General features: G+C 50.9%; 1 long non-coding RNA gene across 1 annotated transcript; it reads left to right on the forward strand.

Annotated features, from left to right (window-relative positions):
• Window positions 1-3,939: 3,939 nt before the first annotated feature.
• LOC117067929 lies at window positions 3,940-8,599 on the forward strand. The gene is made up of 2 exons (XR_004430900.1): window positions 3,940-3,993; window positions 6,048-8,599. It is a non-coding gene; the product is annotated as an uncharacterized LOC117067929 (long non-coding RNA).
• Window positions 8,600-12,007: the final 3,408 nt, after the last annotated feature.

Raw genomic sequence — 12,007 nt, forward strand, 5'->3', positions numbered from 1 at the left:
GTGTTGTGACTGCGGAACGCCCTTGCCCCTCGCGGGGCCGTTTGAGGTGTAGCCTGTCTGCCGCTCTCCATCCAAGCAGAAGCCTGGGTTTCCTTAGGGAAGAGGAAGATGGTGGGTGCCTCCCTCACTGGGGACCTGAGAGGAGAAGGGGTAGAGGAAAAGTACAGTCGGACTTGGCAGAACGGGTTCACAAATGATGCTCTGAGAGGGCCAGGCAGGTGTGAACCCGAGACTCTCTTCCACCGGCCCTAGGGGAGCGAGAGGCAGGAAAGAGCCCAAGCTTCAGCGTTCAGACCTGGGTTCCCGTCCGGTTTCATTCCTTGCACGGGGTAAGTCCGTTTACAAAGCCTTGTCTTCCTCATGCCACAGATGAGGATTCTCGCTTCAGAGTTAGAGCTGTGCGTAAGTGCGAGAAGGACTGAGACCCCGGAACAGGGTGGACACACTTGCTCCTCTTCTGACTCTTTGAATTTTCAGTTTCCATTCAGAAAACCTATCAGTGGACTCAGATGAAAAGGCTGAGGCCTCACGTGTACGCCTGCAGGTGCACAGTGCCACCCTGACGAAGAGCAAAGCCCGTCCTTCGTGGGATGGAGGGAGGACGGGGGCCAACGTTGATGGTGCACCTTCCACACACACTGTCTCATTGAGTAACCCCATCAGCCCGTGTGATGTTCCTGCGTGGTGGTGGCCGAAGGAACGGGAAGCTCAGAGAGTGTCCGTGACTTGCCGTAAGGTTATCCACAGAGCTCAGTCATAGAAATGGGATTCGAACTCAGGTCCAAGAAGCCAAGACTGGGATCTTGTGCCAGAACTCAGCAGTCTGTGGCGAGTGCTGCTCTTCATGTGGGAAATGCACTTCTAGGCTCGTCTGAGCCACCTCCAGGGACGGCGACTGCAGTGACAGGACACGGGGAAGGAAAAAAACATCTTTCATCTTCACCATGTAGCACTTTAAGGTAATATTATCTTCCAGCCTATGATCAGTGAGTGACATGTAGTCAGCGGAATTACTTAGAATTCTTCATTTATGCTACTAGATCTTCACGGAACTTTGTACTTGGCAGTAGTGCAGATAATTAAGTAGTTAGTGAAAGCGCAAAAGAAAATGTCTAGTCAAAGTACATGTTGGACCAGCATCAACAGGAAAGAACTGATTATTAGATAAATTATTCTTTGGCAATACATAATTGTATAATGAAAGAGAGGTTAATTCTTTTTTTTTTTTTTTTTTAATAAGGCAGCTCCAAATATTTCACTTACAGAACAACACAAAACTGATGTGCTTTTTGAGCTTCCCGGAGAAGGTAGCGATTGGCAGAAAAACAGCCAGGCCTCCTCCCCAGGCAGGGTGTGTGAACTAGTGCCAGTCTGGGAAGAGGAAAGGCTGCCTGCCATCTGGTGGACCCATTCAGGGAATGTGGCCCCAGAATCTAAAAACCAGAGCCAGGAAGTTCCCAGCTGGGGCACTTGGCTGGCCTGAGGAGCCAGTCAGGCCCCAGGGAAATGGCAGCTTGTGCCGCCACTGTCCAGAGAGAATGAGAATGCCGCCCAGAGGGCACTGCTGAGCAGGCCCCCTCCTGGGACACCGGTGAGCAGGGGCCTGTGCCCAGAGACTGGCCATTTGGAAACTGTGTCTCCTGCTGGGAAAAGGGGAGTCCCTGTCTGGTCTGACACAGGATCCTTACTTCACACGTTTGTCCCAGGATTCCTGCCTTCAAGGCCAAATGTGGGGTTGTTTGTTTTGAGACAGAATTTCACTCTTGTTGCCCAGGCTGGAGGGCAACGGCGCGATCTCAGCTCACTGCAACCTCCGCCTCCTGGGTTCAAATGATTCTCCTGCCTCAGTCTCCCGAGTAGCCCGGATTACAGGCACCTGCCACAGTGCCCGGCTAATTTTTTGTATTTTTAGTAGAGACAGGATTTCACCATGTTGCCTAGGCTGGTCTCGAACTCCTGACCTCAGGTGATCCACCTGCCTGGGCCTCCCAAAGTGCTGGGATTCCAGGCGTGAGCCACCGCACCTGGCCGCCCAAATGTGGGTTTATTTGGGGGCTTCATGGAGCAAACTCTGGCCGTATTCAGTGAGAGCTCTGGATGAACACAGACGAGGACTTCTTCATTCTCAAAAGAAACCTCTCAGCTGGGCGCGGCAGCTCAGCCTGGAATCCCAGCACTTCTGGAGGCCGAGGAGGGCAGATCACCTGAGGTCAGGAGTTCGAGACCAGCCTGGCCAACATGGCAAAACCCCATCTCTACTAAAAAAACAAAAATTAGCTGGGCGTGGTGACAGGTGCCTGTAACCCCAGCTACTTGGAAGGCCGAGGCAGGAGAATCGCTTGAACCTGGGAGGTGGAGATTGCAGTGAACCAAGATCATACCACTGCACTCCAGCCTGGGTGACACAGCGAGACTCTGTCTCAAAATAATAATAATGAATTTAAAAATACAAATACAGTGGAGTGGCTTGTGTTCAGCTCCCCCTAGTTACTGCCATGCTAAAATAGGTGCCCAGTGTTGCTGGATCATCTGATGTTTTGAGGGAAGCCAGAAATCCAGATTTGTGAGAAATTTGCTTAATTGTGAACCCTGCAATTAATTATTTTATTAAAAATGTCAACCAGCTGGGCATGGTGGCTCACACCTATAATCCCAGCACTTTGGGAGGCCGAGGCAGGTGGACTGCTTGAGGCCAGGAGTTCGAGACCAGCCTGGGCAACATGCCAAAACCCCATCTATATGAAAAATACAAAAGATGAGCTGGGTGTGATGAGGTGGGCCTGTAGTTCCAACTACTTGCGGGAGCTGAGGCGGGAGGATTGTTTGAGCCAGAGAGGTCAAGGCTACAGTGAGCCGAGAGTACTGTAGCATTCCAACCCGGGTAACAAAGTGAGACCTTGTCTCAAAAAAAGAAAAAGAAAATTGCGGTAAACCATTTGTTGGTGACCACTTCTGCCACCAGGGGTAGAACTGCCTGCGTTTTCGCTGCCTCCACTACCCTCTCCCTCCCTGCAGCTACTGGTTGGCCTGCTGCCTGTGTTCCTGTTTTAGGTTCCTTCCTACCTCTTGAGGAATCCCAAGGAGTCTACCCATGGGCCTGCTTGCCCTTCCTCCCACTGCTGGCTGACCTCATCCACGCCAGTGACCTCAACCACTCCAGATCCAGACCTGTCCTGAACTTCTAGCGTCCTCATTCCTCACCCCCTGGCCCATGGCCGTGTGAAACTCCTCTGATAGTCTGCACCTGCTTCTTCCATTGCCTTGCTCACCATCCACCCAGCTCTCCAGAGTACAAATCTCTGTTCTTCCCTCTCCTTTCCCACCAGGTCTGAAGTCTTCCACTAAGTCCCACCATTCCACCTTAGAAACCTCGCCCCAGTCCAGCCCAACAGAGCTTTGTAATGGCATCAGCGAATTCTGGGGAGCTTCAGCGTGAAGAAGTAGAAAGAGCAGATTTAGGTATTGTGGGCAGAGAACAAGATGAAATCTGCTTTGGGGAGTGAACTGGAAGCTTTCAAAAGAAAGAGTAGGATGGGAAATACATCCCACAGGCAGGGGAGTTAGCTGAGATAAGAGATGTGAGATCCCAAAGAATGGGAGGCCCTTTCTGATACAGGACAGGCCAGCATTATCCCCCGTTGACAATTTCAAGGTTTTTTTTTTTTTTAATTCTTAGTCTGACGATTTTATTTTTAAAAAGCAGGACAGGCCAGGCACGGTGGCTCATGCCTGTAATTCCAGCACTTTGGGAAGCCGAGGTGGGCGGATCGCCTGAGGTCGGGAGTTCGAGACCAGCCTGACCAAGATGGAGAAACCCCGTCTCTACTAAAAACAGCCGGGTGTGGTGTGTCACGCCTGTAATCTCAACTAACTCTGGAGGCTGAGGCAAGAGAATCGCCTGAACCGGGAGGCAGAGGTTGCGGTGAGCTGAGATCACGCCATTGCATTCTAGCCTGGGCAACAAGAGCGAAACTCCGTCTCAAAAAAAAAGCAGTACATTTTCATTATAAAAATGGTAGAAGGGTAGGCACTGTGGCTCACACCTTTAATCTTAGCACTTTGGGAGGCTGAGTCGGATGGATCACTTGACCTCAAGAGTTCAAGACCAGCCTGGGTAACATGGTGAAACACCATCTCTACAAAAAATGCAAAAATTAGTCGGGCATGGTGGTACGCGCCTATAGTCCCAGATACTCAGGAGGCTGAGGTAGGAGAATCACTTGAGCCAGGGAGGTCGAGGCTGCAGTGAGCCGTGAGCATGCCACTGCACTCTAGCCTGGGTGACATGAGACCCTGTCTGAGAAAAATTTTAGAAAATATTGAATAACACTAGAATTATACTATTCAAATTATTTTACATTTTGTTGTTTTTGTATTTTTATATGTATATTTTTTTGCATAGAAAATATGGATCATATGGTATCTTACTGTTTTGTAATCTTTTTCATTTAGTAATATAACTTCTTTCTTATTATAAAGTTAACATGCTTCAGAAAACTTGTAAAAATAAAAATTAGTGGTAACCACACTGCCCAGTGACAAGCCCTGCTAATAGTAGCAACCCTGTTTTCTTCACATGCCGTCAGTATTGTGAACATTGCTTCAGCAAGCCAACTGTTCCTAGTCGGAAACTTGGATTTTCTGGTTTTCACTTTCCTTTATTTATTTTTATTTTTTTGAGATAGAGTCTCGCTCTGTCGCCCAGGCTGGTGCAGTGGCATGATCTCAGTTCACTGCAAGCTCTGCCTCCTGGGTTCACACCATTCTCCTGCCTCAGCCTCCCGAAGTAGCTGGGATTACAGGCATGAGCCACCGTGCCCAGCCTTCACTTTCATGATTGGTTTTATTTTCATTATTGTAAATAGTGCTTTGGTGAATATCTTTGTATGAAAATCTTTATGGCTGGGCACAGTAGCTCACCCTGTAATCCCAGTACTTTGGGAGGCCCAGGCAGGCAGATTGCTTGAGCGCAGGAGTTTAAGACCAGTCTGGGCAACAGAGTGAGACCCCATCTCTACAAAAATATAAAAACTTAGCCGGGCATGGTGGTGTGCACCCATAGTCACAGCTGCTTGTGAGCCTGAGGTGGGAGGATCCTGTGAAGCCAGGAGGCGGAGGTTGCGGTGAACCGTGATTGTACCACTGCACCCCAACCTGGGCAACAGAACGAGACCCTGTCTCAAAAAACAAAATTGAATTAAAAACGATAAAAATCTTTATGCATTTTTCTTATTTTAGGATATATTTGCAAAAGAATTCCTGAGGCAGAAGATAGGACTCTTTAAATAAAAAGTCTCTTCCTGTGCGATGAATTTGCTCATAAACCAGTGTGCTCATTGACATTTCCATGAGTCGCTGCTTTCACCACACCTCTCGATAGCACCAGCAACCTAGTTTAGAAAAATTCTTCATCAATTGATAGGCAAAAAATGATTTCGTTGTTTGAATTTGATTGTAGTATTGGCAAGGCTCAGCTTTTCTATATTTCTTTTTTTTTTTTAGACAGAGTCTTGCTCTCACCCAGGCTGGAGTGCAGTGGCCGGATCTCAGCTCACTGCAAGCTCCGCCTCCCGGGTTCCCGCCATTCTCCTGCCTCAGCCTCCCGAGTAGCTGGGACTACAGGCGCCCGCCACCACACCCGGCTAGTTTTTTGTATTTTTTTTAGTAGAGACGGGGTTTCACCATGTTAGCCAGGATGGTCTCGATCTCCTGACCTCGTGATCCGCCCGCCTTGGCCTCCCAAAGTGCTGGGATTACAGGCGTGGAGCCAGCACGCTGGGCCCTTTTGTTCTTTTCTTGAATGATGATTTTGTTTTATTTTTATAGCTTTGCGAGGTAATCAGATCTACCACACTGTGTCTTTATATTTTCTTGGCTTGCCTATATGGGTGGAAACTCCTTTACCACCCTAAAGCTGAAAAATGTTTTCCTATATTTTATTATGGCTATTTTGGTTTTATTTTTTACATTTAGCATTTGAATTTACACTGGTGTATGGTGTGAAGTTTAAGGACCTGTCTTTAACAAATGGTTCCGCACTGTTTCAGGGTAGCTCATCAGAGAGGTGGCTGGGAAGCTCTAGCACTCCCCACTGAGGTGTCCCTGATGGCACAGGGACTGGAGCAGGCTGGGCAGCAGCGGTGTGTCCTCTCCCAGCGGGCCCTGGGGCCTTGGGGAGAGCTCTCATAGTGCACCTGGAGCTGAGCCCTGGCTCTGTGGCATCTGCTCTGGGCTGTGCAGCCAGTGACCGGCCACTGCTCTTGGCCTTGCCTCCGGAGAGAGCCTCATTCCTGGCATAGGCCGCTGAGCTCTTCGACTTTCAAGATTGGACCCTACAGCCTTGCATTTGGGTGTGAACTGGGGCTGCTGGGACATGGACCTCAGTCCTTTGTGTGAGGCATGATCGCATTGCAGCCCATCAGTCCTGGGAGGCGCCTTCCCTATCACCATGTCCCCACCCCTGCGTGATCCAGCAGACTCTTGACTCCCATGGCAAGACTCCGCCCTGCTTTACTCATAACTTCTGCCCAGTCCCACTCCCTTGACTTGAATTGGTTTTGCTGTCATAAAGCCACCTCTTTTTTTCTGTAAAGGAATCCCTGGCATCCTCGTCCATCTCCTGTGCCTTTCTGCCGGGTCAGCCTTCTCCCGCCACGCTTCTAACCCGCTGCCACCGGCAGCTCCACTCTAGCTGCAGAGCCTGACTGGGCTCTGGTTTCTCAGAAGAGCTCAGAGGACCTGGCTCCTCCCTCTTTGCTTCTGAACTGCATTTCTTTCCTTATTACTCAGTGTCCACACCCACGGTGGCTGCCTGGATAAAAATGTGCCCCTTTCTCCCGTCACCTTTCATGCCAGACAAAAGCCCCAGTGAGTCATGGCGACCTACTCAGGTCCGGCTAGCAGCTCTTCCATTCCTGAGGGGCCTGGGGCAGAATGGGGTCCTGTGAGCTCCTGGACCCCAAGTCTGATTCCCTTTCCCTGTCTTCCCGCTCATCTGCTAAGCTTGTTGATTGGGTGCCACTAAGCAAAGTGAATGATTATTCTTGTCTGTAACTAGGAGGGGTGAAGTTCCCTCTCCATCGTCACCCACTTCTGGGAGGCTTTCAGGGACTCACCACCCCACACTTGATAGCAGTTCCCCAGGCCTGGCGCAGACAGCCAAAGAAGAGGATCAGGCCACTTCTCAACCCAGCTGACGCTTGGCAGCTTCGTGACCTCGGATACACCTTCTCTTGGGAGGCCAGACCCCGTGATCCTAACTCTTCAGCTATGACATCATGTGAGGCTACAATTTTTTTTTTTTTAAGAGACAGTATCTTGCTATGTTGTCCGGGTTGGCTTTGAAATCCTGGGCTCAGACGATTCTCCTGTCTCAGCCTCCCAAGTAGCTGGAACTTAGGGCGTGAGCCACCGCACCCACCTTCTGGAAAGGACGTGAATAGGGAAGTGGAACTTGATTGGACCTGTTCTGTGAGTTCAGGAGAGGTCCTCTGACAGCTCACTTGGGGTGGGGAAAGGACTGAATGGATCCACCTCTGTCAAAGGAATTCAGAGCCCCGCTCATCATTCAGACTGGGGGAACCAGGCTCAGCTGACTGGCCCAGCCTTAAATCCACTGAATTTCTCTTTTATCTCTACATAGAAAAACAGGATTACAGTCGCTTCTCACTGTCCAGTGGGGATTGGTTCCTGGAGCCCCCCGAAAACCCGTCCAGGGGTGATGCTCAAACCCCTTATGTGTAACCTACCCGCATCCTCCCTTATATCCTTTAACTCATCTCTGCGCTCCTCAAATACCTCATACCATGAAAATGCTGTGTAAACAGTTCTTGTGCTGTGTTGGTTTTTTAATTTGTATTATATTTTCTTGTATTTTTTAAAGTATTTTTCTTTTCCTGACTATTTTTGATCCACGGTTAGTTGCCTCCATGGGTGCGGAACCCACAGACACGGAGGCTGCCTCTTCTCAAACGAGCACGGCGGCGCCCTCTGGGTCCTCGCATAGCCCTGTCTCTGGTGCTGCGTCCGCACAGCGGTGAACAGCAAAACTCATCTTCTGCAAATTATCACTGTGGAGCGGAGTTCCGCTCTGTGACCTTTCGTCCCACTCTGGCTTACCAGAGGTCCCCTGGCCTTGGCCGCAGCATACCTAGCCTAGTGCTTGGCACCTCAGGCACACAATAAATATTTATGAAATGGATCTTCTCTGGTATGTCTTGAGTGTACTAGTCCTCTCTTGCTTCCTCTTCGTCCTGCAGCCAGCTTCCTCCCATGGGTCTTGTTTTAATGATGGTATGTGAAAAGCTCCTCAGCTGCTTGCAAACGATGAGACGTCAGGCTTGAAGGGTTGGGACACCTTCTGGGATCTACTGTGAACATCTGTACTTTTGGCTTCACGCCCTTTCCCCCATCTCCCGACTCAGGCTTTGGAGGAGTCAGGGCACTGATTTTAGTAGCTCTTGGAGTTGATATTTTGTTGGGTGAGTGGTGGGGGGACAGGAAGACAGTTTCACTAAGGGGATGTCTCTGGCTCAGCGTATTAAAAAATTGGGGAATTGGTGCTTCTTATTGTGGTTGCTGAAAAAAATAAAAGATTAAATAATTGGAGGACATAATGAAATTTGAAGTGGGGGTGGGATGCACAAGACTTGGGGAGGAAGACTGAAAATGGAAAGCGTCTCCTGAGAAAGTCACAATGATGGACAGCCAGCTTTTCTCCTGCTCAAAGGTACTAAGCACCTAGAAGCCATGAAGAAACTTAAGGAACAGCTGGGCGCCGTGGCTCATGCTTGTAATCCCAGCACTTTGGGAGGCTGAGGCAGGTGGATCACTTGAGGTCAGGGGTTCGAGACCAGCCTGGCCAACATGGTGAAACCCCGTCTCTACTAAAAATACAAACATTAGCGGGCGTGGTGGTGCATGCCTGTAATCCCAGCTACTCCGGAGGCTGAGACAGGAGAATCACTTGAACCCGGGTGGCGGAGGTTGCAGTGAGCCGCGATCACACCACTGCACTCCAGCCTGGGCGACAGAGAGAGACTCCATCTCAAAACAAGAAAAACTTAAGGAACACCTTTTTAGAGATGGCTGGCCTTTGGGTAATTCCCCAAACCTGCTAACCTTTCTGCTGAAACCAAAAAGACTTACTTCTCTTTCTCTTGAGTGAGTACAGTTGCCAGCTTCTATCTTGGCTCCACCCGCTTGGACAGGAAGCTGGGGCTAAAATGCTAAACAGCCCTCCTATTCATTCCCCTCTCCTTTCAGACCCTCACATCCCCATTTATAGGCATCTCCCACCCCCACTGTCCATTCCCCAACCAGGGAAAGCTTGGTTGATGAGGTATTCCTTTTGGCCATTTCCAGGTTCCTGTACACAACAACAGGCCTAGAAACAGCCGCCCTGCATTTTTTTTTTTTTTTTTTTTTTTTGAGACGGAGTCTCTCTCTGTTGCCCAGGCTGGAGTGCGGTGGTGCGATCTCAGCTCACTGCAACCTCCGCCTCCTGGGTTCAGGTGATTCTCCTGCCTTAACCACCCCCAGTAGCTGGGATTACAGGCACCCGCCACCACGCCCAGCTAATTTTCTTTCTTTTTTTTTTTTTTTAGTAGAGACAGGGTTTCACCACATTGGCCAGGATTGTCTTGAACTTCTGACCTCAAGTGATCCACCTGCCTCGGCCTCCCAAAGTGCTGGGATTCCAGGCGTGAGCCACCGCGCCCAGCCGGCAGCCTCCCTTCTAAACCCTTGTTTTTGCCTAACATCCCCTGGCTGCTGTCCCCACATGACCCAAATAAACAGATGATCATGTGAAGCCAGTGAGGCTGTTTGTTTTAAATAGCAAACATCTCCACTAAGCTCTGGAGCAGATGGGGTATTGGGGGCAATGGAGAGGCTGGCAAATCTGTTCACTCTACTCTTATCTCCTGCTTCCTCACCCCTGAAGCGAACAGCGTCTTAAGAATACTGTCTTTCAGAGAGGTGCCTACTTAATGGTATAGAGCTGGGCAGTGACAAAGAAGAGTACAAAGAATTAAACCTCAGCCTTCAGCAGAAACTCCAGGACTGCCTGAGTGCATGGCCACCTGAGGACAGCAGGAAGGGACAGCTGGACGGAGCATTGCGCACCACGGCACTGACCTCACACAAAATAAGAACTTGCCCGCCAGCATTATCTCAGGTCACTATCATGTACAGATGCGGCTCCACTTAGGACGGGTTTCACCAGCCATAATCCCATCCCAAGTTGAGGAGCGCACGCTAGATTCTCTCTTTTACAACCATTGCTAACTTGAAAAGTCCTGTGTCAAGCCATCACAAGTCAGGGACTGTCTGTCCCTGTTCCACTGCTGCCTATTAATATATAGTGCCTTTTAATTTCCCATTTTCTCTAGTTGTGCAAAGGCCCAAGCATACTGGTGGCAAGTGGCAGACACCTTAAAGGAAGCAATGTTGGAGCCAGCACAGATCTAGCCCTCCCAGCAAAGCGGCATCCATCCCATGGGGAAGAACTGGGCTGTTCCGTTCTAATCCGCCTTTGCTCCAGCTTCATCATACGCAAAATCAGTGGTACCTACCTGGACATTTGTGTGTGTGGCGACCTCTCCATGCTCAGCTCTAGATGCTGGGGCATTCAATGTGAAAAGCTCAGAGGCCTCTGTAGATGAGCGCTGGCAAACAGCCCCTTCCGGTGGTTCACGACGTTCTTGATTTCCAGGATCTGTGCAGACTTTTTCCCCCCAGGATGCATTACGATGCCCTCAAAGGAAAGGAGCAAAGCCAGCAAACATTTTGCCCTCTTTCTATGTTTCTAGCTCTCTTCCAACCAGTCCCTAAAATAGGAACGCTCCGAGGCCTGCCTCTCCGCCTCATGAAGGGTTGCTTTCTGGTTCTGTGTGATGGCGAAGCCGCGGCTGTGGAGTTCTAAACCCACTGGCACTGACTGCCCCCCACTTCTTGGACCGGTGAGCAAAGAAAGGGGCCTGGGGACAGAACTGAGGGTACTTCCCCCGCACTGGCACAGCACAATCAACATGCTCCGGGATGCTCCATATAAGTTTTCAGCCTCCGGGGGTCCATCGCTGCCGCTGTACCAGTGGGGTTCGTGTGGCTTCCAACGAGGAAGCAGAACAGCAGAATGGGGTCTCAGGTGAAGATTTTTGTTGCCCCAAACACAGTGTATTAAGTGGTCAGGGTTGCTATTCCTCCCTGGCATTTTTCTAATTGGGGGCCCTCCCCCAGAACTGGCTTCAGAGTCGTACCTGGGGTCAGGGGGCAGTGCTCCCCCCTTGGGGGAGAGGAGCAGGTGGAATACGGAACGACCTTAGACGAGTCCTTGGCCGTCTCGGCCTCAGTTTGCTTATCTGTGAAGTGAGAGGATTTAGGGCCCGCCGGCCTCAAAGGACTAACTCTCCGATTGCACCCGGGCTCCCCTAAACACTCGCGCCAGGAAGAAGCAGGCAGGCGGGCGGGCGACGGGGTCCCTCCCTCTGGAAAGCGCGGTTCCAGCCGGACGTAGCGGACCCCGCCCCCGCGTCCCGCCCACTGCCGGTCGCCAGGCGCGGGGAGGGCCGGGCTTCCGCCCTCCACGTTGTTGTTCCCGATTTGGGCCACGCCCCCAGGGCCTTGGCTGCGGGAGCTTCGTGTTCCCTGTCCGGGCCCCGGCCTCAGAGCAAAGGGTGGCCTATGGGGTGGCACAGTCCGTGTCTCCACCCACATCGAATACGCGTGGACAAAGACTGCGGTTTAGGGGAAGGAAAGATAAAGGCTTGGTTTTAAATGGAGGGTGGCGAAAAAGAATGGGGGAGGACAGGGCATGACTGCGGGATTTCCCTTACGGCGTCCCACCCTGGGTTCGCCCAGTGGCCCCATCCGCACCCGCGAATGTGACCTGCAGACACTGGCCCTTTAAACCGAAGGCTGGCGGCGCGGGGTGTCCATGTGGAGCTGCTCCATGCCGTGTTGTCCTGCCCGCCCATTGGCCCGCAGCCCGGTGACGTCGCCTAATAGG

This window comes from Trachypithecus francoisi, unplaced genomic scaffold (genome assembly GCF_009764315.1).
Source record: "Trachypithecus francoisi isolate TF-2019V2 unplaced genomic scaffold, Tfra_2.0 Lachesis_group20, whole genome shotgun sequence".
Classification (NCBI taxonomy): domain Eukaryota; kingdom Metazoa; phylum Chordata; class Mammalia; order Primates; family Cercopithecidae; genus Trachypithecus; species Trachypithecus francoisi.